We start from the raw sequence: 25,043 nt of genomic DNA on the forward strand, positions 1-25,043 counted from the left end.
TAAGCCTAATAACCGTCACTCGAAATTATACTGTCATGATAGCGTTCACAGAATTATTTCCCCTAACAGTAGGAAAAACACTACGGAAGGATGACGTTGAAGTAAAGAGAGACGAGTCAAACCAGGGAGGAGAGACCTGGTCAAACGACAGTGCTAACGTTTTTCGGTGGACATTGCCTACGAAAGAGTCCTTGCGTTCTCCTTTTTTTACAGAATATTTCATTCGGCTTGTTTTGGACTCTTTTATCCCAGCTCAGATTAATAACCATAGATATGAAAAGCAAGCAAAACCGGGTGTTTGCAAATAATATCGCCATGAAGCGCCCTCAGACGGCAGAATGTAGAACTTTGACACCCCATGTAGACGACGTAGTTTGAATTGTACCGGCCAGGCCTAGGAAACATAAAAGGGTTTTTCGCATCTTTGAAATTAAGTTAGCTCTTTTGAAAAAAGCCTAGCAAACGTTATTCTTACGCAAGTTGAGATAATAGTTACGTGTAACCAATTACAGATTAATTCTTAAATCTACCATCCACCTTTTCCCAAAACGATAATTCTGGTATAAATATTGCGCTTGAATCGCTATCTGACTCTAAATGCATTATTGCTTTTAATGGCAAATTTTTGTGTCATTTTTTGTCGTCAATTTATAGTTTAAACAAATTTTTACATAAAAAACCAAAAACCTACGTATATTAGAGACAAAACCCTTAAGCCCAGCGGCCATGTACCGGGATGAGAAGAGAAACGGCGGATAAATAGAAGCCAAGGCTTAAATAAAGCGGAGTAGGAGCATAGATTTAATATAGAAGCTTACGCTTCATGGATATATCACTGTAGCCTTCGGTAAGACACTTGGCTCACGAGCTATTCACCCCCTCCTTCTTTGAATTTTCTTCAAATTGTACGTCAAAAAGGTGCGTGACACTCACCACCCCCTCCTTCAATAAATTCGCCTCAAATTCTACGTCACAAACCAGTTCACGCCATTTCAGACGAGGAATAAATGTGGTGCGTGTTTTAAGGTGAGTGAAATATCCATGAAGGGTAAGCTTCTAAATCCATGGTAGCACTATTTGGGGTGACTTTTTTTCCCAAGGTTCGACTATAGGGAATACCGATGCCCTATTCTAAAATGCCTTCCTATTTCCTTTCATCATTAATCTGAGATCCCAGTAAGTTAGCCCATTTTGTGACTTTTTGGGCATTTTCTGAGGTTTTCGATCAACCTTATTAAATAACTCTTTGCTATCAAGTGTCAATCATTTAATATTGATTGTATTTCTAATCAATGGAAGTATGATTGAGTCACATTTAAATCTGCCTCATCTTTACAATTTTTTAGAAGCATAATTATTATAATATTGTTAATCAACTAATTGGTAATTCGTAAAAGTTATTTTCCCCTTGGTAAAGTTCAGACTTTTAGTTTGGTATAATTATTCTCTCTTAGCGCCTCGAAAGGTTCACGATTCAATGGTTCATCCACAAGCTGTGTTTTGATAAGGAATCTCTTTTTGAATCACCGCCTGTAGCAGTTTGACCGAGGAGCTAGTCATTCGCTAAAATTTTGTACACCTGATTACCGATTTCTGATTTATTATGTGAATTCCGATGATTACTGAACGAAATCCTTGATTTCTGTGATTACGATTATTTTAGGTAATTTCCATAATCTTTAGACTGATTTCCCGTTATTGGCGCAGATTACTTGTGATTCCTGTTTGAATTCCAATGAATTCCGGTGATTGTTTGGTGAATGCCGTGATTACCACTGGATTCTTCGTGAATTTCGATGAATGCAGTGATTATTTCTATTTAAACTGATTACGATTTTTATTTCGGATTTTTGAATTCTTCGATTGATTATGCGTGTTTATTTCACGAAAGATGTGATTACCGAGGTGATTACAAAAGATTACTAGTAAATCATGTGATTATTTCTGATTTTTTCAAGATTTCACGTGATTTCCAGTGATTATCGGAGATTTCTGATTACCTATGATTACTCACGAAAATTATTTTGATTACTGATGATTTTCTAAGAATTCTAGAAATCAAGTAATCGATTTTCACGGTTTTGTACACCTGATTATTCAAGTGACTAGCCCCTCGAGTTTGACGGTTTAGGAGCTCTTATCTAGAATCAATTTCATTGCGTATCCTTTTCCAATGCTATAATGTAGGTCACCTTCTGCTCAAACGAAGGGCGAGGAAATAGTGAGCTGCTATTGTAATGGAAAAGTTCCAACTTGGTTATTAAAGCTGTCACTCTCGTTAGGGACCAGGATAAAAGCCTAATCCTCCATACCCGGTTAATTTACGAAAGGGTATAGGGAAACCTCGCTTGCGAGGGCTTTATAATGAAACCAGGGGGAGTTCACTATGACATACCCTCCTTATGAGATTCTCGTTACATTCAGAAGCTCATTATTTGTTGAAACATTTCCAACGCCATGGTTTAGATTCTCTAAAGCAAAATAAAAAAATAATCGATTAAAAACGGTTTAATTACAGGCCACCGCTGAGAATTTAACAGTGTACGTTCAAATATGCGTTTGTTATTATAATGCAAACGACTCATTCTACAGAAATAAATTATTACAGCTTACGCTCGATAGGTTTGGTTAGCTTATCTAAAAGGTTCGAAGATTAAACCAGAGTGAGCCGAATGGTACACAAGGGTATATAGCATGCAACTGTTAGGTTGTAGTTATTTTCGTCCTGTCTACGATTTTGAGAACAGAAGCTGGAGGGACAACCTTTTTTAAGTATGTTATGAAGTGTCTCAAACAATTTAAGATAAGCTTACTTAAATTCAAAAACATCGCTTGAATAAGAGATGTCACTTTGCAGTTGTTTCTATTTCAAAACTCCATTCATCGTTACTTTATGATTTCACAGTCTCAACTCTCATTATTTAACAGGTATTATTTACTTTTGTTCTGGGAAAGGCAGGATTATGAAAACCTAAGCCCCAGAATTAATGGCAAAAAACATATTAAAAGACATTTATATAAATGTTACTATACGAAGTTATGAAAGGAAGTTTCGATTATTTTTAAGTTTAACAGTTTTGTAGGAATTTGAAATTAAGAGGTGTAAACGAAACATAAATATATCTTAAATGTATCATGAAATTTAACAATTTTAAATGTATAGGGCCGAAACATTTGTAGTTGTTTAAAATGAAAATTTTGGTACATATGTCATCCTTCGGATTAAAACAGATAAGATATATTCGTAGATGGTACAGTTAAATTAAAAATGTCTAAAGATCCCATAATTGAATACGAAACAGTGGAAACACTGAATGCATTTTGTGTTCACTCGAGGTGTTCACTAAAATTGAATTAGCTAAATATTATAAGAAAGTCTAATCTCGCCGCCTCATTTCACAGGGGAGAAACTCATTTTTACTCCTGTTGCTATAATGTAAGATAATTAAGAGAACCATTTATCATTCCAGCTCTTGTGTGGGGGCTAGGGACATTTTCCTACTTTCGGTTTATTTAACTCTGGATTTTTTAACTTACCGAACACAAATTTCGCTTCGCTCGAATCGCTTTTTTAACAACATCTATGACTTATGTCGCTATACGTTCACTTACGCTTACGAAAAAGGCCAAAAACCTTCGACCTCCATGTTTATTTTTCACGGTGAAAAGATTTTTTTTTTGTTGACGAAACGGATTTTGCCGCAGTTGCATGACATCTCCATCTCTAAAGCTAGGTTCCCACTTGAGCGAACATAACGACCGAAAGCCGAGTCTTAAAATCGACTTTTACGCAGGCCTTCCACGGCAAGATTATATATACGACCGAATTTCGACCTGAAAAATCGGTAGTCACGATTGACGAATTTGAATTATAGACTCCGAGCCAAAGAACATAGGCCTTGGCCTTAGATTTTCATTTGGTGGCAATGAAATTACTACCAGCGGTAGGCAGCGCGATCAAATCCAGTTAGTGATGTTGCCTGATTCAGGATCAAAAGAGTAAGACATCATGCACACACGGAAATGGTGACTCGCGATCAAATTCAGTCAGTCAAAAATTCACAACATGCAAATGTGGCAATGGCGACTTACCAGGCATAGAAACGAAATTAAAAATGGGGGGATGGAAAACTTTTCTCGATTACAAACGAAACAGATTTTGATTGGTTATTGCAAAATTTACGGTGGCCTCTGCGTAAAAAAAAGAACATCAATTGTGTCCGACCGAAAGCAGGTTCGGTCACGTTAATTGAGCACAGAGGCTATTGCATAAATATTTTTACTGTAGAGGTACGAACGCAATGTTTTTGCTTAAGTGGAAACTAAACTTAATAAATTAAATTCCGTTTCACCCTATGCCATTCATAGGACTATAACTCGACTTTGGTTTGATTTTGCATGGTTTGTGCATAAATTCAGTTTTAAGAGACTACCACACTCGGAAAAAAATGATAATAATAAGATAATAACAAAATCTTGTAATTATCTTGAAAGAAATATTTTATTTTTCCAGAGGTTTTTCACAAAAAAAAATGTTTTTAAGTATTCTACTAAATATTATTTTAAACTTTATTAGGTTTAGAAAATGGCACTTGCTAGCGAAGCTACGCTGTTAGCCCTTATGCCAATTTTAAAGTTTAATCATAAAGAATAGAACGTTCTTGAAAGGCTTAATGGCTAGGGACTCGCGAACCCAACCCAGAGATACTAAAGTTCTTAACCTAAAAACCACTCAAATTATCCCAAATACTGGTGATATCAAAAGGTCAATTCGGTAACGTATAGCGACTATACACGAAGATCAAACATCCATTCAAAAACCAAGTTTCTGAAGTTCGTATAAAATATGTAGATCCGATCCAAAAATATGTTTACGCTTTGATTCTACGCTCCAAATAACATAAATACTTTGTGAAAGTTGAAGATTTTTAAGTCCTATTTCCATGTCCTAAAAAAGTCTTATGAGATATATATTTTTCCTGAATCTTTTGGAAACATTTATGAAAAACCATAAAACCATGCCAAAAAGTCTGTAATTTCACACCTTGTGAATAGAAATTAAAAAATTGTCATGTTTACGTATGATTGTGCTACAATTTTACAGTCACTTTATTCCATCTAAATTCAGAACTCTCAAAATACTGCATATACAAATTTCATTTCCATTCAATTCATATCGTTCGTAACATATTCCTGAAGGAAGAAAGAGTTCTAGAGAGTTACACCTTAATTAAATTAGTGCTACAGCTGGCACTGATATTCTCTTTCAGGAAATTCCAAAGAAAGGCCATACTAAACTGACATAAATGTGGAGGGTGAAATCCAATTCTTGCCTTCAGAATGTTACAAAGGGATCCAGCAGGGCAATATCGGATCAAGGAGTTTTGCAGTTAGGCAGCCACTGCAAGGAGTATTATATCCATTGGCCACGGGAGAGTTAACCTTAGTTTTTGATTGTGAATTCTGAATAAAAACCAATGTACACGAGCTCAGACTAAGGCTTTCGTAGAAAATGAATCGGGTGCACTAGTCACGCTTTCATAACAACTGCAAACTAAAGTAAACGGCTTAATGAGTTTTACTTCTAATTTTTATTAATGTTTATTATACTCTTTAAAAACAATTAAAAGAGAAATATTCAGTGTTCTACGATCTCTTTCAAGCACGCGCTATTCATGAAGTTCCTAATTGGGCCTTGAAAGAACCAGACCTACTTCGTCATGTCATTCATTTTCCTCAGGCATATGTTCTAGGTTTGATCTCTATTATATTTATATTTTAACTGGGAAGGCAAACGACTCAGCCAATCGTGATTGCTTTCGCTAGGTATAGCGGGTAAACCCTAGAGTTAACTCTCCTGCGAGTACTAGAGATGTGGAGATCCAATGCGATGCTCCTTGGTGACTGTTATAATAATAAGAGGCAATTTCCACGCGACCGCTCGAAGTAGCTTTTACGCGCATGTGCCGGGAAGGCCTGGGCGCTGAGCACGCGTAGCCTCCGTGAGCCACACTTCAAAAAGCCAAAGCTTTCTTATTTCCCTTTTTTCCGAGAGAATACTACACACGTCCGTATGGTGAAACTCGTAGGAAGTGAGCGACTCTGATTTAGTTTTTGAGATCGAATCTAGAGAGTTTCAAAGGTTACTGGCTCTGACAATAAAGGTAAGATTGCTAAGTTTTTCCAGCAAGTTTGATAAATATATGTTGTATAAAAGTTTACTTTACTCTTTCGGTTTTGAACTTAACCATATAATGGTGAAGTTGTTGGCGCGGTATAAGGCTTAATGCTATATTATTTAATTTCTGAAAGACACTAATATTTAACAGAATTTTTACGAGTGTAATTAAAGACACCCTTAGATTTTTTTAATCGGACCCTTAAGGCTGATTTTCCAACATAAATAACTGGTTTTTGTTAGATTGCCTTTCTACCGTATGGTACTGGTCACTAAGCGCGTATTACTTAAGTCAATATTTTCATACAAACTCTAAACTCACGGTCGCCTTCAATAAATCAGAACATAAACAAAACGCAACCGTCCTTCCCAAATAATTATTCAACTTTTTGTATAGTTTATAACGGAACAAGCCTTCTTATAAAGCATTTAATGAACAAAATTAAAGATAATATATAACGGCAACTCAGTTAATGACAAGTCACAAATAGTTTTAGAGACGTCACGGACGTGGAGTAATAACCTAGACTAAATGAAGAGATCAATCGTGCACTTACAACTAAATAATCATAGAATGCGTGTTTTATTTATTTATTTTTTATGATATGATATCTAAAATGACCGATTAGCCTTGACCCGGTGCTGCCAGAACAGGCAAATCGTCCGTCTTTGACATTAATGTATTGAAGATAGTCAATAACTAATAAAGGGATTTACAGATATAGTAAGCAATTGCTCATGCTAATTGTTTACACTCTTTCTCGTACTTGGCCCATACTTTGAGATGTTATAAATTCTTGCGTACCGTGGACCAATTCATTACGGTCGATGATTTTAGTATTTTTGCCGCAACTTAATTACTATTAATTAACAGCAAATTGTAATTGAAAATCTTCCAAAAAATTATATCGGCATTTTAGTGGCTAGTTTAACGTAGTTTTATATCTCAGCCGGCCACCAAATTTGGGGAATGTCTTTTGGGGCCTCAAACGTTCGGAAAAGATTAGCGCACTTGTTCATGTTAGTATGGAAAAGGCCGCTATATTTCGAATATATATATATATGCATATGCGAGATCAGGAAAGAGAAATTGAGAAAATTGATACAAATTAGCCCGTTTTGCAAAATATTTTACTTCACTTCTACAATTTCTATTTTCTTGCAACACCGTCACGTCATTGGGAGCGGTAAGAAAGGGGCACAATTTTTTTCTCAACCTTAATATTAAAATTCGAACTTTGTTTATGGGATTTCTTATTAAGAACATATTGAGAACACATTTGAGAATTGTACTTTATGCTTTTACTCCAACAACCCTATGCAAAGAACTTTCATAGCGTGTTAAGTGAATGACCATCCTAGACTTACGTTTTGTCTGCATGCGTGGAAATTGTAATTATCTGCGGAAAAATGGAAAATCGATTATACAATTAAATGGGGTTAAAACAATATGAAAATGGAGCTATTCTTTTAAAAACTATTTGTTTGCTCAAAAAACTCCATTCGTTAAAAGGTGCGCAAATGATACCTAAATGAAATGAATACCACAGAAAAAGGTGTTAAACTAATTTGAAAATGAAGGTGCATTTTTAAATGTCATTAGCATAAAAGGTGTAAAGAAGAAGGAACCTTTTGTCAAATGAAATATAAATAGTCAATTCACGCCATTTACAAATATTATTGCAAATATTAAGGAAATAATTTAGGCATTTATGGAACATTTATATTGCTTTTTAACACATTTATAAGGCAATCTGCCGAATTTCTGATATTGCTACTTAGTTTAATCGTGTTAAAGATAGGCAAAATTGCGCCAAGTATATCACATTACTAAACCAAATGAAGTGAAATAGGTGTTAAATATTTAATTTTTCTATAATTAGCAAAACTTTGGTCTTGTAAAACAAAAACATTTATACACCATTTCAAGTCCCTATTTACACCATTGAAAACCCTTATATACCGAATTTCAAGTCTATATTTACTCCATTTCAAACCTCTAAAACCCCTATTTACCACCATTTAAAGTTCCTAATTTCAAGTCCCTATTTACCATTTTTCAAGTCCCTTTTTACCCATAATTAACGCGGTCCTTTCAAAAAATACCTTATTTTCAAGGTCATTGAACAATAAACGCTATATTTATTAAGGTTCTTGACCAATAAACATCTGCCTTGATGATGTTTAATAAAATAAAAATTAGCGAATCGCTATATAAAGGTACATTTCTTCTAAATTATAAATGTTTCATAATATTTTACAAAAATACACGGGTTTAGTGCTCATTTCACCTAACACCTCAATTGTTATAAGCATGAGTTGAGTCCCTAGGGAGCTAACATATTATTAACTCATGTTTTAAGTTAATCAGATTTATGAGGGCATTGATAGAATCTTTGCTTTCTCGCAAATCTATATATCCACCGGAAACATTTAAGCCAAGATGAATCTCCCATTAGACCAAATGCAAAACAATTTCATCTGAATGGGAATTCGGTCTATGGGAGGGAGAGGGAGACAAGAGGTTAATTACCGTAGTAAAATCAACTTGAAATGGAGAAAATAGGGTCTTAAAATAGGGTAAATAAGCTCCTAAAATTATGTAAATAGGGGCTTGAAATGGTTTAAACGGGTTCTTGAAATGAGATGAATAGGGGCTTGAAATGGTTTAAACGAGTTCTTGAAATGAAAGGAATAGGGGTTTGAATGGGAGGTAATTAGGGGTTGAAATGGGGTAAACAGGGACTATAAATAGGGAATTGAAATGGTGCATTAACGGGTTTGTATTACACCAGAAACGTGGTGCTAAATATAGAAAAAATAAATATTTAACACCGATTTCAATTCATTTGCTTTAGGAATGTGACATACTTGGCGTAAAATAAGTAGTAATATTAGAAATCCAACAGATTGCCTGAAAAAGATAAAAAGCACTATATTTGTAAATGGCGTGAATTGATCATAAAATGGTGTCATTTTTGCCATCGAGAAAAACAGCATATATGGTGTTTAAATACACCATTATTTTTTAGAGTGTATACGCATTATCTCTGGTTCTTTATATACTTGCTGCTTATCATATCAATAGACGAATTACATCTCGGTTAGGTTTTTGATGGAGAAATAGTTTGGATTTGAAACGGAAGCTATCGCCTTTATTTTCTCTTACCCTCCCCCCTCCTCAAATATCATCCTTCGCGACGCGGTAAGCCCGGACTGCCCGGTACAACTTCCAAGAGAAAAGAATTCGATAATGGCCCACTGCCACGTAAATATGACGTTCAATGTGATTCGCCAGTGTTACTAAATGTACGGAGGAATTGGGGAAACAAACATAAGAGTTATTTCGTGTGAGCGTCTGCTTAAAATCATAGTGCGCCGTTATGAATTTTGTTTAGGCTTTCCGTGACAATCGCTCCCGTTTAATTAACTTTAAAATGTACAAGTGAAGTAAATCACCTCAGTGTAATCTAAAATACCTCCAACAATTACTTAGATGAAATTCATGCTAACGCCTCTGTTCAAACCATATACGGGAGTAGATAATCTACTTCAGGGGATAAATCAATATATTCTCAAGTGTTGAACTCAGGCGCGTAGGAACGTTTCGAATTTTGAGGGTACAGTCTAAATATGGATTTGGGCACCCCCTACCCGAAGGTAAGAAAAATGTCGAAAAATACATTGAACAAGCTTGAAATATTGTACTTTAATTACAGTGAAATGGTGAATTAATATGATTTTCCAAAAACCGATGTCCGATAGGTGTTAGTTTTGGAAAATGTTCAGCACAATAATTTATTATCAATCTTATCAATCCTCTATGGATATATTTAGATAATTGCTAAATTATTTAGTCTTTTTTTGAGTCATTGTTGCCCGTAAGTCAGGGCACCAACTCTTACATTTTTATAGGACCGGATTCATAAAATTATAGGATTATATACAATATTATTAATATAATAGTGGTCAAAAAGGAATGACGGAGGAAACAGCACAATTTCTTTCTCAATTTCAAAATTTTATTACGATCGTTTTTATTGTGGCTTTACATGACGTATTTCGTTTTACATGTTAGTTTTCTTAAGTCCGAGAGTAGTTTTCACGGAAGCCGTTGCTATTTGCTGAGCTTCAATAGCTAGCTAAGAAAACTATAAAAATTCTGAGATGACGGACTTAATTTGAGGGTAAAAATCAAAATTGATCCAACCCGCCATTATTCCGACCGTCATAGCAGACCTGTAGTTAAACCTTAAATAGTCTTTGGGCCCATCCCTATGAATTATCTACATGATGATGTTTTTTTGAAGCCATTTTTTGACAACTATCAAATTCAATTGAACTACGCTTATCTAGAGATCTGACATAAAGTCAAAATGCTACGGCTCTGAAATAGAATGATTTTTACAGGCTTAAGTTTTACGGGTTTGCGGACCCAACTTTGAACAACGCAACTAAACCACTTCTAAAACCTACCTCTTGTGTTACTTACATCAATCATTAAGTTTGGTCAGATTTAGTGATGAATTGTGACTGTGCATAAAGAACAAACTAATAAAAATATATCATACAAATAAACCACTTTCTCAAATAAACAGTGTGGAAAAGATCAGACCAACACCTTTCTTTGTAGACAACCCCCAATACTGTAAACGGATGACATCACAATACAAAATTATAGACCTTTAATTCAGGGTGTAAATAAAAACGTTTTGGACTTCAGGTTTTATTGTATGCAAATGAGAAGGTACAAAAGGAATATTGGGGTGTATTGTTATTGTTATTGTTATTGTTGAAGGGGGTGACGCGTCGCCGCGTCGAGCACCGATACCAAAGGTACATTGTGCACCCCGAGCTGGCTAGACTGCGAAGAGTCCTGTCGCCTCGATGAATCGGAGGATCCGATTGGCCGAGACAGTAGAGAACTGGTTAGGTTCCATAGTATGCATGTCAAAATGCTCGAACCTCATGGCCGCGAGGTAATCGCAGCTACAGAGGATATGGGAGGAGGTTTCTTCTACCTCCCGGCAGAACCTACAGAGTGGGTCATCGACGATGCCTAACAAGTGCAGGTGTCTATTCAGCCGGCAGTGTCCAGTAAGGAGACTGGTAACCAGCCTAATTTTACTTTTGGTAAGGGCAAGCAGTTCCTTTGCCCTAGTAATGGAGGGACCCAGGATAAATTCCTTGGCTTGTCTCTGTCCATCCATGTCAAGCCAGAGCTGCAGTTGAAGTGCAGACATCCGGTAGTGAATCTTCTGGCGAATTATGCCATGGGGGATGGGAACCGCAGGCTCAGGTCCGAAGAACTTCGCCTCAGCCCCCCTTTTGGCATACATATCAGCCCTCTCATTACCCAGGTATCCGCAGTGTCCTGGCACCCACAGCAATTGAACCTTGTTGCGGGCAGCCAGAGAACCCAGCAAATCCAGACAACTGAGGACTAGTCTTGAGTCAACAAGGCACTGATCCAGTGCCTTGAGGGCGGCCTGACTATCCGAATAAATCTGAATCGTCCGTCCGCGATAGTTTTTCTTGATGCAGAAATCCGCGCATAAGCAAATGGCCATGATTTCCGCTTGGAAAACACTGGCAAAGTTGCCGAGGCTCTCGTGAAAACCAAACTTCTTGGTCAAGCAGTAGACCCTGGCACCAGCTCCAGAGTCCGTCTTTGAGCCGTCCGTGAACCAGACGGACTCCCCCCCAGTTCCAAGGACTGGGGTGGTCTCTCAATCAGTGCGACTCGGAAAGTGCACGCTGAAGGGCTTGTCAAAATGATATGATACAACAGTCTTATCTGAGACCATCGCAAGTGATGGCTCGAGTCTGCTGTACTCACTGAAGAGCTTAGTGTGACTGAAGTCCCAGTGCTTGGGCTTCCACCAGCCGTGGTTGTTGAGCATACAGGCTCCCATAATAGCTTCCTGCTCAATAAAGAGGTGGAGAGGAAGCATATTTAGAAGGATCTCCAGAGAGGCTGTGGGGGTAGTCCTCATGGACCCCGTGATGCCGATGCACGCCAGCCTTTGAAGCTTGCGTAGTTCATCTTGGGCTGTTTTAAGGCGAACCCTGGACCACCAGACAAGAGCTCCATAGGAGACTACCAGCCTGATGATCCTAGTATAAATCCAGTTCACGACACTGGGGCTTAAGCCCCAGGATTTGCTGACTGAACTTCTTAAACGCCAGAATAAAATTTTGGCCTTCTTGATGCTAAGATCAAGATGGGATTTCCAAGTAAGCCTGGCATCAAAGGTCACGCCAAGGTATTTGACCTCGGTGGACTTCGTCAGAACCTGTCCAAAGAAGGAAATATCATTGAAGAGTTCATCGGTCCTCTTCCGGGTAAACGGTATAAGGACAGTCTTGTTGGGATTGACGGTGAGGTTAACTTCCCTACACCATTCCTCAACAACATGCAAGGCAGTATTCATCAGTGCAGCAATAGTTGCAGGGAACCTCCCTGTAACAATCACAGCGATGTCATCCGCATAGCCAAAGCAGTGACACCCCAGTCGACCCAGCAGCTCATCCACCACCAGGCACCAAAGAAGAGGGGAAAGAACCCCTCCCTGTGGACAGCCACGGTCGGTGGAGATCTCCAGGGATTCCCCGAGAAGAGACGCCGTCACCCTGCGATTCGTGAGCATGGAGTGTATCCAACGACACAGAGTGTCGTCAATACCAAACCGCTCCGCAGCGCGAAGAATAACTTCACTAGAGACCCTATCAAAGGCCCCCTCGATGTCGAGGAAGGTGGCTAAAGACATCTCCCTGAACTCGATGGCCCTGTCCAGGCAGTTCATAATGCCATGGAGCGCCGTCTCCGTGGATTTGCCTTTCTGATAGGCAAACTGAGCAGTGGACAGGGGAGTATGGGAGAGAACTCCATCTCGCAAATACCTGTCCACCAGTTTCTCTAAAATCTTTAGGAAGAAAGAGGTAAGGCAGATGGGCCTAAATGCCTTGGCCTCAAGATAGCTCGTCTTCCCAGGTTTGGGAATAAAGATAACCTTCGAGCGCTTCCAGATATCCGGAATGTGCGCCAGAGCAATGCAGGCCCTAAATATCCTGCACAAATAGGGGCCGATGGCGTCTATACCTTCCTGAATGAGGGCAGGAAAGACGCCATCTGGGCCAGGGGACTTATAGGGCTGAAACGAATTAACAGCCCATTTAAGTCTGGGGTAAGTAACTATCTTATTGGCAATGCCCCAGTCCGCCCTGTGTGCTCTCCGAAAGTGCACGGGGAGAGCTTCGGTGCATGTGGGGACAAAAACCTTGGAGTCCGGAAAGTGTACCTTAAGCATATGCTTTAGGGTATCAGTCCCTGACTTGGTAAACTCACCTTCTGCCACCTTAATGGTACTGAGCTGATGAGTGTTGTCATGAGCCAGGATCCTCATGATCTTGGCAGAAGCGGGGGCATCGGAGATACTACCGCAGAAGTCCCTCCAGGAGTTCCTCTTGGCCTCCCGGATGGCTTTATTATACTTGTTGAGGGTCTGTCTATAAGTAGTCCAGTCCCCAGTCCTCTTGGCCCTGTTAAAGAGCCTACGAGTGAGCTTGCGAAGCTTGCCAAGTTCCGTATTCCACCAAGGAACGAGCCTTGGCCGACTGGCAGGCTTCGCTGGACAGTTATGGTGGTAGGAATTGATAATGGCTTGTTGCATGAGATCAACAGCCAAATCAAATTCCAGCACCGAGTTAAGCTTAGGAGCATTACCTCTGAGTAGGAGGCAGAGTTCCTCCCTGTAGCCGGACCAATCGGTCCGACGGGGGTTGCGCAGTTCCGTCTTAACCGAGGTTGACTTGACCGCGACCGAGAAGCAGATGTGCCTATGGTCTGAGAGATATGGTTCATCAGACACATGCCAGTTAGATACCGACAGACTGATATTGTCTGTGGCAAGGGTGACATCAATGACCTCCTTTCTGTTTGAGGTAACGAAGGTCGGTTCATTGTGCCTATTGAGAATATGCAGGTTCGTACCGACCAGATATTCAAGCAGGTCATCACCACGTTTGTTGCAGTCGCTGCTGCCCCACGTGACATGATGAGCATTGGCATCACAGCCTAGAATGAGCCTGTCCCCCTGCCGCTAACAGTGGTCGACAAGAGCGGCAACCTCCTGTGGTGGGGGGGGAGTCCGTGGCATCATGGGCAAAATAAGCAGACGCTATGATAAGGCCAGTTGCCTCTCCAAAAGAGGAGGGCAATACCCTAATCACAACAGTATCCCTAGTGAGGTAGTTCGGAAGCGGAAGGGTGTCAAGACCCTTCCTTGTCAGAACACACGCCCTGGGGTTGGGTGAGGTAAAATCATAAGAAATGTTACCTGCATTCTTTAAACCAAGGATTTTACCATTATGGATCCAAGGTTCCTGAATGAGGGCCACGTCCAGGCCCTCTGAGGCAAACCTCCGGCACAGAACTGCCGAGGCTGCTTTGCAGTGATGCAGGTTGATCTGGATCACCTTAATGCTCATGCCACAGAAAGAGAGACGGCCCTAGCTACCGCTTGGCAGCAGCTTGGAGTCCCGATCCAGGACCGGTATCTCCTTTGCCACCGCCAGCAGCAACCCCGGCCTCTATCCCCATCCCAGTGTCAGGAGCGGAAGACTTCTCGGTATCAGAGTCCTTCAAGAAGTCAGACTCTGTCCCGAGGTCTATGTCCGAGCCATCTGGAAAGGATGGCTCCAAGTTAATTTCAGCAATATTTGCTGCCAGCTCCCCACTCACGCTGGCTACAGTGTCTCCTTCTTCATCAGAAGCCTCAGAGACCTTCTGGAGAGGGTCATGCGGTGCGTTCAGGACTTTAAAAGTCCCGACATCGACACCAGTGAGGCCCTCAAAACCGGCCTCCTTGATGGCCTCCATGGAGGAGCCATCAATAAGGAATATCCAGCGTCTGGTGCTCTTCTCGTCGAACGACTTCAGGCACCGCCAACAGTCTGTCAAAAACCTTCCGTTGTTGGCCTTAAGTCGCCGTAGAAGAGCTGCCGGATCTGTGGTGCGACGGTCCTTGGTACGGAAGGACACCTTGAACGGCCTCGGGAGTTCACAGACTTTCATCACTGAAAGCCGTGTTCCCCCTATGGCACGCTCATTATGGTGCAACACCTTCACGAGCCATTCACCGGTCGCAGAATCTCCACATGAATAGATCATGGCCCCAGCCATGATGTGGAAATTTAGGGGACGCGGCAACGAGCTTCCCGAGGAGAGCTCAGCGTCCAGTGCGTCGAGTATAGCGGCCTGGATGGGAACGACGTCCACATCCGTGACCGCATTAGTAGGATAGCCATCTTTAACGATGGCCATCTTGACAATGCTGGCGACGTCGCAGTAAGACTTAGTCTTCTTTGGCGCCGCCGCTTGTGAGCTAGGCGAGGGATCAGAGTCCTCCGTCCTAGCTCTCTTCCCAGAAAAGGTGGTAGCTTCTCTTGCACCAGGCGTAGAGTCCGTACCCAAGACGTTATTCCCAGCACCCGAAGGTACAGGAGTTCCATCTCGGCCCGTATCTCTTACACCCAGTGCAGAGTTCTGACCACCTTGGAGGGCTTGTTTTCTCCGGCGGTTGGCCTTTCGCCTCCTATTAGCCTCACTCAACTTGGTAGAACCCAGTTGAGGAGTAGGAAGCGATTTTTGGCTTTCCGCCGATTGAGGGTGGGTGCTGCCGGAGGCAGCAGCTCGCCCAAAAGCAGGTTGGGAGTTACCTCCTTCCCTGTGAGAAGGCTGGGTACCGGTAGAGCCGGCTCCATGCCCAGGTTTGTTTTTGGTTTTGGTATTTGTAGTAGTTTCCATAAAGGTCCCACGAGTAATGAGGCAAATAAGGGGTCACCACCCGGTAGTCCTCATCCCGGGTGGAAGGCTAGCTACAACGGGGTTTCGCCTGGTACCCCGAGGGGATCGTTCGAGATACCGTAGATTAACTTCCCCGGTACCACACAGCCCTCAGCACGATACCTGCACACCTTGGCTTGGGAAGGGCGCGTATCAACTCAGCCCACAAAACGCAGTGGTTAGCCAGCTCTCACCACCGAGGAGGTGTGATACAACGCACTGTTGAGGACCCAAGCTGGCGGCCGCATAAGCGAAAAGAACGGAGAACAACAAAGCAAGGGGGGAAGTAAGCGCGCCATCCAGCTTGCGTCCCCAACTTCGAGAGCTATATTGGGGTGTAAGTCTGAATGCAACAAATTGAGTTAAAGCACAGTCCTACGATTGGCCTTTGAACTTAGGCTTCTAATCTGTTTGTATAGTATAGTCGGTAATGAGTATAGAGATTTGGACATCAACCAATCCCCATACAAGTAGTAGAGCGGTCGGACATGAAGTTGGACTGAGCCATTTTTCTGTTCTTGCCAGTTTACAAGGGCATCAGTATTCAGTAAATAAGCAGAGGGCATATTAAACTAAAAGTTATACTTCTTAAAAGGCAGTCAATCAGGAAATGAGCAAAAAACCGCAAACGAAAAATACATATTTGGAGAGATACTGCCTTACGCATTGATAAAGGTTGAAATCTCTACTCCTAAACTATATATCTTCTATTATTCTATTCTTTGACCTAATATTATTTATTTATATGTGTATATACCTTTCGGCTCACTCTGAACCATTAGACCTCCTCTAAGCGGACACGAAACAGCACCATTATTGGTTTGGGCCTAAGGTGTCTTCAATTATAAAAGCAATCCGAACTGAACCGATATAACAGCAATGGCAAGATAAAAAATATGAATTATTTCCCATTGCATTTAACAAATCTTGAACTCTACGTTTAAACTATTTATAAATGTAGTATAGTAAAATAAAATAAAAACGTAAACACCGCATTTGAAATCTTAATATCAAAAAATGTTCTTGTAATATCGAAATGAAACCTAGATTTATAGCTACACAAATACTAAAAGAATCGTAATCCCGAAAAATATTTACCTTATTTCCATTTAAAATATTGCAAAAAGAAAATAATATGGTTTTGTAAGAATTCTTTTCATGACAGCACAACGTAAAAGCAAGAAGGGAGTATGAATCAAGTAAAAGAAACTGTAATATTATTAAGAAATATGAAATGTTATCGCTTAGGCCTATGCTTTGCATCTCAACAGTTCTTTAAATAAGCTCTAACTGTATCCCTCTATAGCTTTCGTTGTTGTTTTCCTATATTGTGAATAACAAACCGAGAGTTACAACCGAAACTTCAATTTTTACCTCTCCGTGTGACGTAGTCCAAAAGAGGTTCTGTAACGGCCGTGTCTGTGTGTGTGTGTGTCTGTCTGTCCGTTGTTACACCCACGTGACCGCGTTCGCAGTTTGCGTATCGGAGCAAACGTGTTCCCAATTTCCGGACCGTATTGATAGTTCACAGAAATTTGGATTTCTCTCCTTTTCTACTCTATACTTGAGTTCTCACACCACTATGTTTGGTCTTCGTCCATCCCACATGAACACCAGTCTGGTACTTTTCTGGCTTCCAACACCATCATCTTCTGTTCTTTGTCAATCCCACATTGACACCAGTCTGCACTTACACTGGCTTCTAACACCACCATCCACTGGTCTTCCGTCTATTCCACATTGACACCAGTCTGTACATACTGGCTTCTAATCACCACCATCTTCTGGTCTTCGTCCATTCCACTTGGACACCAGTCTGTACATACTGGCTTCTAATCACCCCCATCTTCTGGCTCTTCCGTCTATTCCACATAGACACCAATCTGTATCATTGGCTTCTACTCCATTATCATCGTTTGGTTTTAGGATATACGCGGCGATCAGCTAGGGTTACGAGAAACGTCTAGCCTCCCTAAGGTGGGATCGGCCACCAAAGGTTTTCGCAACTGCGCTTTTTACCTCTCCGAGTGACGTATGTCACGGAGAGGTTTTAATTTCGACGTGTCTGTGTGTGTGTGTGTGTGTGTGTGGGTGTGTGTGTGTGTGTGTGTGTGTGTGTCTGTCTGTTGTTATACCCACGTGACCGCGTTCGCAGTTTGCAAATCGGAGCAAACGTGTTCTCAATTTCCGGAAATTTCGAAAATTGTATTACACTTACAGGCTATTACTCCATTGCCTGTCTAACATCACCAGCCTCTGGTCTTTGTCCATCCCACATGGACACCAGTCTGTACACACTGGCTTCTAATCACAATCGTCTGCTGCTCTTTGTCCATCCCACATGGACACCAGTCTGTACACACTGGCTTCTAATCCCCACCCTCTTGTGGTCTTTGTCCATCCCACATGGACACCAGTCTGTACACAGTGGCTTCTAATCACCACCGTCATCTGCTCTTTGTCCATCCCACATAGACACCAGTCTGTACACCTGGCTTCTAACACCACCATCTTCTGGTCTTTGTTTTTGTCCATCCCACATGGACACCAGTCTGTACACCTGGCTTCTAACACCACCATCTTCTGGTCTTTGTTTTTGTCCATTCCACATGGACACCAGTCTGTACACCTGGCTTCTACTCCATCATCATCGTTAAGGTTAAGACATACGCGGCGATCGGCCAGGGTTACGAGAAACGTCCGGCCTCCCTAAGGTGGGGCTTCCACCAAAGGTTCACGCAATTGCGCTGTTCTTATCCATAGCTGCGATTCGACACCCTTATATACTACCTATTTGAGTAAGGCGACGCAACCGGCGTATGCTTCATTTCAAACGCCAATATTAGTCAAGTCTCTCAAGAATGTTTAATTATTCTTTTTCAAAACGATGCAACGCTCAATAAGGCGAACAACTATCGAAGAAAATACTTAATATTAATTATATTTATTTTAATATTTAAGATAATCATGTCTCTAAACTCAAAATTAATACGGAAAGGGTAAAACAGTAGTCTATGTGTTTGTCTATATGTGTCCGTCCGTTGTTACACTAGTGCGCTGCGTTAGAAGTTCGTTTTTGTTTTCATGTGTAAAGAAATCCTTCAGAACCTTAATATTCCCGTTTTCCATGATATAAAATGAATATGTGGAAATATTTTTCGTAATTATGATGCATTTAGTACTTTTGTAGCTTTAAAGCTCTATTTCATTTTGATATTCCAAAGATTTTTTTTAATATTATTATTTAAAATGGATGTTTATATATTACTTAAGCTATACTACATCTGTTTATAGCATAATCCTTCCTAAAGTGAATACAAGCGCAACGCTACAATGTTGGTCAAATGAACTGTTATTTGTTAATAGGCCTAGTGAACCAAAAAGTAAACGCTTGGGTTTGGTTTTCGTTTTCGTTTCTGTAATGCAGAGACATTAACGGTTCAGAGTGAGCCGAAAGTTAAATACACTATTAAATAATTAGGCTTAGATTATATAATCATGGTGGAAATCTGGGCCACGTTCAGCAGAGCCCAGCGCTGTTAGCAGTGTCCTACATAACGGGATTTTGTTTTTGAATTTTGACGTCACGGTGCTTAGCGCTGAGCTAGCGCGGTCTTCAAAGAAAATAGTCGGCTTTTTGGATAGCGTGACGTAAAACGTGTAGTTCTCAGCTTGGCGAAAAAACCATGGATGAATCAATACAAATAGCTCTATGGGACTATAGCTATTTAATTGGCGTGAAACCAGTTGATCACGCGAGAATTTTAAGAGATATGTTAGTTTCTAATTTTAATTATAAAAGTTGTTATCTATCTCTATAAATATGTTATCATACAATTTTTGTTAAGCCTTGGTACCTTGCACGCTTTATTGCGCTAGCGTCATTTATAAAACGCCGATGACCGGAGAAAAGCTATGACGACAGAGCTCACCGGTAAACATTTCCAAAATCCGCTGTCTTTTTTGGTGAGCTCTGCTGAACGCAGCCCAGACCAGTGAAAGGTCTGATCGTAATCGGATAATAGCTTCGTGTTTTCATGCTTTTCATGGTACGCATTTACTTTCAGTGTGTGTAGCCACAAATAAGCTTTGGTGTTATGTAACGTTAACAGTCATGTTGAGAAACTAAGAAAATCGTTGAGGTGAAACGAGAGGATAGTGTTTATATGGCAACCCTGTTGTGAATATGGCTTTGAACATAGAGGGCATACAGTTGAGGAGTAGAAAATTGGGCCTTTACAAACACGTAAAGGTAGTATCCCTCCAAAGTTTTATCTCTTCATTTCCCGTTTCTCCCCCATCGGATGATTTTAATGTGTACAAGTATATCATTATTGGATGTAAAATGTCGTCTGATTTACAGTATATTTGCTATGCTTTGTATACTGCTTTAATATTTCATAAATTTTAACTTAAGAAACATTTCCATATCTGGGTAAATAAGTTTGTAAGTAGTCGTCTTGACTCGGAGAGGTAATATTTTGGTTTTCCCAACTTGTTCTTTACTATTATAAGGGAATCGATTTCTATATATATACCAAAATTTTAAAAGAATCGGGTAAGAGGGGTACGCTTCAATTTAAACGTCAATATTAGCAAAGTTTGAAAAAATAATAGGTATAACTTTATTTTAAACGATTTAACTATTATTAATGTTAATTATTGAAGATTAAAATAATTAAAAATAATTATATTTATTTAAGTATTAAAGATAAACCTCTTGTGCAAAGAGAGAGATTATCATTGCCTCCTATATCTACCAAGGCCCGTGCATGCGATATATTTCCTTCATTGCCTCCTATATCTATCAAAGCCCGTGCATTGTGATATATTTCATTCATTGCCTCCTATATCTATCAAGGCCCGTGCATTGCGATATATTTTTCAAAACAACAACAAAAATGGGAAGCTCCTCTCAGAAACATAATAATTTCTTTTCTCTGTATATGAAATGAAAATATGGATAATATTGCGCTCCTTCTTTAATGCTATGAATCCTTGCCTGTCTATTAATATTTTACGTGGGAGTAATACGTTTTTAGCGAAGTCTAGAGAGGATAAACATAAGCGAGATTGTTTCGGGAAAAAAATACTGCTTCCACTAATGGGTTTATACTCCTTGTTACTGTTGTATAGAGTAATCATGATAAAAGCTTAAAAATTACGAGAGGACAGACCTTTTCTATCCTCTTGTTTTATTTTTAATAAGAATATAAAACATTTAATTTGTATCAAAAAATATTTTTTGGTGTTAAGATTGCTTTAGAAAAATCCAAAAGGTTAGGCATTGGTAAAAAAGACATGTGTAAGCTATTTGCAGATATGATAATTGTTTTACATGTTTTAAATAAGACTGAAGCTTCCACTATTGTGTTTATGCTCCTTGTTTGTTTCACTGAAAACCATCTAGGTGTAGATAACAGTCAGACCAAAAATTTCAAAAATATAGATTTTAAATCTAATCAGATACGCCCACCTAGTTGAAAATAGACCTTTTAAATTCACGGGAGCCATTCTTGAGAATTTTTCTTTGCTTGTAGGCTGTCAATTTATCTACCAGTAAATATTTGTGTTTTGAAATTGGATATTAAGTCGAATTAAGTGGTTGTAAAGAGCCAGCAGGTTTTTGCCGCTTCTTTTTGTGAGTATTTGATTTTTGTATGTAAAATGGAGGAAGATAATGTTGAGAGTAAGGAAGAAATGCGGAAGCACAAAGCGCGGGAAAGGATGAGAGCAAAAAGGTCGACGTTTTCATTGGATACTTAAGGTTATATAATCTTCTCGACACGGAGAGGTAAAATTTTGGTTTTCCCAACTTGTTATTTATCCTAAATCGACTTCTCTACTTTTCAACTCAACGATGTCATTATTTGTCCTTTATTAACTTATTAAGGTTTCCAGGATTTATATTTCAATGGGGACACGTCTTAATTACACACTGTGAAATGGGTATAGTGTCTCGAGTTTTTTTCGACTTCAGATGCAATCTTCATTACTCGTTCTATATAAACTTTAACCGTTGTCGTTCCGAAGAAAGAGGTTTTTCTTAAATAATCTATATCTATTTAATCAAAGTCCTGACTGCCTGACTGACTGACAGACAGACTGATAATCAACGCCCAGCCTAAACCGCTTGCCCTAGAAGGCTGAAAATTAGCAGGAACGTTACGTTGCTCATAAGAGGTAGGCGCGTACTACGAATGATTTTTCCAATCTGCCGCCATCTTAATAAATGGCGCCCAGAAATGTAAAAAATCTTCTCTATGCAACAAAGTCCGCGCGTTTCAACCGATTTCGCAAATATTTAGTACACTGGTTTCCTTTAACCTATAGACGGACTGAATGGTCTTTCGGGTTCGATTTGTTGCCATCTTTTTAAATGGCGGCCAGAAGTTTAAAAACCTGTTCTTTATGGAATAATGTCCGAATTAAAGTAATGAAAAAATGTCCCGACGGGCTGACTGGCTCCCAGGGTGCTACAAAAATATTTTAGGGTATGGGAATTTACAATTTCATATCATATTTTAGCACGAAAGTGATATTATATTACACTTTCAAGTCTCTACTTTCAAAATATCAAGTTTTTAATATAAGTGAACCAAAGTTTCTATTTTTAAAATCCATTGGAAAATCACGAAATCTCAGTTTCGATTTATAAATCATTTTGTCTTGTCGAGGTTGTTCGTCTGTTTTATGACATCACTATGACGTTGTGGAAAAAAAGCGCGGGAATCCTATACGCGCGAGGTATACGCGTCTCGAGCTTTGTCCATGCTTCTCCCCTGTCTAAACTCTGGGTCTGATAGCGGAGAGAGTGGCACCATCTCGCGTGTGTGACGTCAAAAACAGGAAAACGTTTTAGCCTTTCTTAAAAAATGGATTTCAAATAATTTCATGTGAAGCCTTTCCAAATGCATATTGCCAAATAACCAGAAATCGGAGAATTAAAAGCTTGATACTTTTGAATTCACAGAAATTAATTCTATCTTTTGCTATATAAATCAGAGGTTTTTCAAATGAAGCTTCTCATACCCTTTAATCATCAGTAAAATCTATCCATTCATTATATCATTTTGATGAAAGTTCTAATTACACGCGAGCGACGCAGCGGGTAAAAGCTAGTAATACCAGAAGTAATATAAGAAACCTCCCTACGGGAGGGAAGTATACAAGACGCCATAGTCGTAACGTTAAAACACGCGAGACATCCTCGAACCGCCAAATACCATAATCAGACATTATTGCGCATGGACAAGGTACGTTAGATCTTAGTCCTTTGATATGGTCGTTGGAAAGGGAAGGTGGAAAAAGAGCTCTGTAGTCTGCTAAGCGGTCTGTCGTAAGAAATAGAGGATTCCTGATTTTACTAATCAATATTCACAAACGGTTATTTCGAAAAGAAAATCTATTTTTTTGTGAAGCCAAGAAGATGAAAATCATGAATACAAGAATAAAATTTCCAGATTGATAATAACACCATTTTAAAATCTATCTATGTACAGTGTTAGGCATATACCTTGGCAAGGTAAGGGTTTAATTCAAATTTTATGCAAAGACCTATGAAAATCCTACAATCTAGTCACTCCCAGATTGTTAATGATTGAGTATCATCAAAATCTAAAAATGCAGCATGAATTACTTCTTTGGAAATGTTTAAAATTACAATGAGTCTGTGAGATTGACTAACTTAAGCAGCCGACGCAATCGCGAGATCACAGAATGTATTCCTACGCTCTAAGCGTCGCGGCCCTATTATTTGTAACTTTGTTTACGACAGTATAAGTGCGCGGGGACATTCGCGGTACGAGGATGTATCGGCAAAAGTTCGCCTTTGTACACTTTCCTCCCGTAGGGAGGTTTCTTATATTACTTTTGGTAATACTATAAAGTGAATCAAGTAGAAAAAGTATTGGAGGGGTTTCGTAGCGGTTAGCGCTTTCGCCTCGCAGTAAGAGGATCCCGGGTTCGATCCCGGACTGTGGCACCGGGTGAGAATTTCGGAAGAAATCCTTAAGCGTAGAGTTTGCAAGTTCCCTCCCCGCTTGTTAAAAGGAGTTTTCCTCCGCGGTCTAAAAAGGTTTCTCCATTCCATCAAAACTTGCTGAGGTTAACGGAAATAGTTAGTATAGGGCGCTATAGGTTAGCTGTGGCAAAGGGGCTAGCCACCACCCCTCTATGCATTGTAAAGGGACCCACCTGTAAATAAGCCACAGGCTTAGTGTGGAAATCCCTTCGTAGACAAAGCTTTGATTATGATTATTATTATTATATTATAAGATGCCTATCGAAGACGACCAGTTCGAGGATACCATGAATGAACTAGACAACAAAGAGGAAAAATTAGCCGCCGCGAAAGGAACTAGAAAAGGTGTTAGAACAGCCACAACCAAGTTAATCAGTCATGTGATTGACATACTAGCCACAGGAACCGCCACCGCTGAGGACTTAGAAGAACAACTAGAGCTACTGCAAATGCGAGAGGATTCATTGGCTTAACTTGCAGTCTATATCTCCTGGCACAGGCGATCAAGGTTCACTTAGAAAAGTATGACGCATTGAAAACCGAAATCCGAACGCTTTCAAGGGATCTATACGTGGATGACTTAGTCACTGGAAGGGACAATGTCAGAGAAGCGTTTGACTTATCCAATAACATAAGGATAGTTATGGATGAAGCCGGGATGTGTATGAGAAAATTCAATTCTAACTCAAGAGAACTCAGAACACTATGGGGTGAAGACCCGGACCAGGCAACTAAACCAGTCACTATTGAAGGAGAAGTCAGCTCCAACGTAACCAAGGCTCTGGGGATAGAATGGGATCCAGATAAAGACGTACTTCATTTTAATCTCACCAAATTGAGCAAAATTCTGATCAACTTAGAGAAAACGAAGCGTCGTGTCCTGAGTGCTGTAAGCCAAATTTTTGATCCTATGGGACTCTTATCACCATACACCATACACGCGAAGTTTATGTTCCAAAAGCTATGGACCTTGAAGTCAGGATGGGATGAACCTT

The 25,043-nt window shown here is 39.9% G+C and overlaps 1 protein-coding gene and 1 long non-coding RNA gene across 2 annotated transcripts in view; both read left to right on the forward strand.

The window, feature by feature from the left end:
- Positions 1–25,043, forward strand: part of LOC149712142 (uncharacterized) — an 89,410-nt gene that overhangs the window by 32,339 nt on the left and 32,028 nt on the right. The window lies entirely within an intron of this gene.
- LOC149712143 (uncharacterized) lies at positions 5,980–24,532 on the forward strand. Its single transcript, XR_016377785.1, has 2 exons — positions 5,980–6,164; positions 24,303–24,532. It is a non-coding gene; the product is annotated as an uncharacterized LOC149712143 (long non-coding RNA).

Source organism: Phalangium opilio, unplaced genomic scaffold, assembly GCF_054372755.1.
Source record: "Phalangium opilio isolate 3A_F unplaced genomic scaffold, DU_Popi_V2 ptg000011l_1, whole genome shotgun sequence".
Lineage (NCBI taxonomy): Eukaryota > Metazoa > Arthropoda > Arachnida > Opiliones > Phalangiidae > Phalangium > Phalangium opilio.